The sequence below is a fragment of the Panthera uncia genome (genome assembly GCF_023721935.1).
Source record: "Panthera uncia isolate 11264 chromosome A1 unlocalized genomic scaffold, Puncia_PCG_1.0 HiC_scaffold_17, whole genome shotgun sequence".
NCBI lineage: Eukaryota > Metazoa > Chordata > Mammalia > Carnivora > Felidae > Panthera > Panthera uncia.
The window spans coordinates 75675198-75677547 of NW_026057577.1; the positions used below are offsets into that span (position 1 = coordinate 75675198).

The window sequence follows — 2350 nt, forward strand, 5'->3', positions numbered from 1 at the left end:
TGACCACATTGCTTATTCATAAAATTTGATTTATAGCAATTATTACCAGTGTTGTTTAGTTTCATATGTAGTGTCTTATCAACAAATAGTATGACTCTTGAAGGTCAAATATGAAATAAAAAATATATTGTGCATCTGCTAGTTCATTGTATTTTAAATGGCAAAGTGGTTGGCAATTGCTTTATTGAAAATTTAATTTCCTTTTCATATCTTTCATCCTCTGTGGTTATATAAACGGCTGTATTTGCAATCATGTCTTTTCACAGATAAAAGTCATTTGGGTTCAGTCATTGGTTAAACTTTTAAAATAAATACTGTTAAGAGAATTATATATACCATATTTTTCCCATTTACTTAATCCAATTATGGCCAAATTATTTATATTACTGAAACTTAACTTTCTCTATCAAATCCTTTTACATTGCTGCTATTTGAAATTTGTTTTCTTCATTGCTGTACTGGTTTTTCCTTTTATTATTATGGCTGAAGAACTATGTAGAAAAAATGTATATAAAATAAGATGACCTTATTTTCCTTAAAAAAATTTTTTTAACACTTATTTATTTTTGAGAGACAGAGCTTGAGTGGGGGAGGGGCGGAGAGAGGGGGAGATATAGAATCCAAAGCAGGCTCGAGGATCCTAGCTGTCAGCACAGAGCCCGACATAGGGCCTGAACCCAGGAACCATGAGATCATGACCTGAGCCAAAGTCGGATGCTCAGCTGACTGAGTCACCCAGGTGCCCCAGAAGGTGGCTTTATTTTTAATGGTGAATTAATTTTATAATCTTTAGATGTCTATCAATTGAACTTTCTTGGTCAAAATATATTCTGTATGCTACAAAAGAATTCAAACATACTCTTGTTGTTGAGGAATTATTGTCACAGTAAAAGATAAAATATGTTCAAACACATATCAAGACATTTTTGTTTCACATTAAAATGAAAGAGAAAAACACCATTTTCATATTTCATAAATTTTGATTGAATTAGCAATATTTACATTGTTTAAAAAAATCCTTCTTGTTAAAATATGAAAATTTTTGCCCAAAACCTTTGGATTTTCATTTTGATTATTCAAAATTCACTTTGGTCATTGTTTTTCTTTCCATTTTAGTTACTACTGTAACATGTGATTAAATTTTTTTTTCAGTGTTTATTTTTGAGAGGCAGAGAGAGACAGAGTATGAGTAGGGAAGGGGCAGAGAGAGAGAAAGGGAGACACAGAATACAAAGCAGGCTCTAGGCTCTGAGCTGTCAGCACAGAGCCCGATGCGGGGCTCGAACCCACAAACCGTGAGGTCATGACCTGGGCCGAAGTTGGATGCCCAACCGACTGAGAAACCCAGGCACCCCTAACATGTGCTTTATCTAAATACAAAAGGGTTGATCTAAAATCCTCCCATGATTGGTGGCCCTTATCTCTCACACAGAAATTCATGGCCATTTTAATTTTTGTTGATACACTTAGTTGTGGTCAAGTGAGGCAATAGCTATCTCTATTTACTATGTTTTATTTTTTTTAGTTTATTTATTTTGAGATAGAGATAGAGAGAGAGGGAGAGCGAGAGTGTACACATGAGTCGGGGAAGGGGAGAGAGACAATCCTACTCAGGCTCCATGCTGTCAGCACAGAGCACGATGTGGGACTAAACTCACAAACCTTGAAATCATGTCTTGAGCTGAGATCAAGAATCAGATGCTTAACTGACTGACTTGCCCAGTGCCCTAGTGAATTGGAGCTTCTATAAAGTGGAGATGCCAGGGATCGAACCTGGGGCCTCATACATGCAAAGCATGTGCTCTACCATTGAGCTACATCCCCATGTAATTAAAAAAAAAATGTCTAAACATACACTATTACAGATGCATCCACTTTTTGTTTACAATACAGGAAAATATTTATTCATACAGACACACTGAGATCAAGCCATATGTACAGATTTTTGCCTGGTATGTTTTTTGTCTTTTAATTCTTATTTACTAGAGAACTTCATATTAGTGTATGTCCTTATTCTGTATGGATAGTATGAAGACTCTTCTTTTATTGTTTGGTCCTGCAGTGTTTCTTGTATTATGTCTTCATTTAATCCTGAGAGGGCTTATTCTGAAATATGAAATTTCTTTTATGAAAGTTGACATGCTAATTGCATACAGTTCTGAACATGTGCAATTTCCCAAACTTTTCACTTCAAAGTATAGACCAACACTTTGCAACTTTGTTCAATAGAACATCAGGATCCCTCTGTTAGGTTTGGAAACTATAAGCTATTTTATCTTACCTTAGGATATCTATAATTCACTTTACCATGTTAAAGGCTATAGAATGTCATACTCTGAAGAAATCAGCT

General features: G+C 35.0%; 1 non-coding gene across 1 annotated transcript; it reads right to left on the reverse strand.

Moving 5' to 3' along the window:
* Window positions 1-1752: 1752 nt before the first annotated feature.
* TRNAA-UGC (transfer RNA alanine (anticodon UGC)) lies at window positions 1753-1824 on the reverse strand. Its single transcript has one exon. It is a non-coding gene; the product is annotated as a tRNA-Ala (tRNA).
* Window positions 1825-2350: the final 526 nt, after the last annotated feature.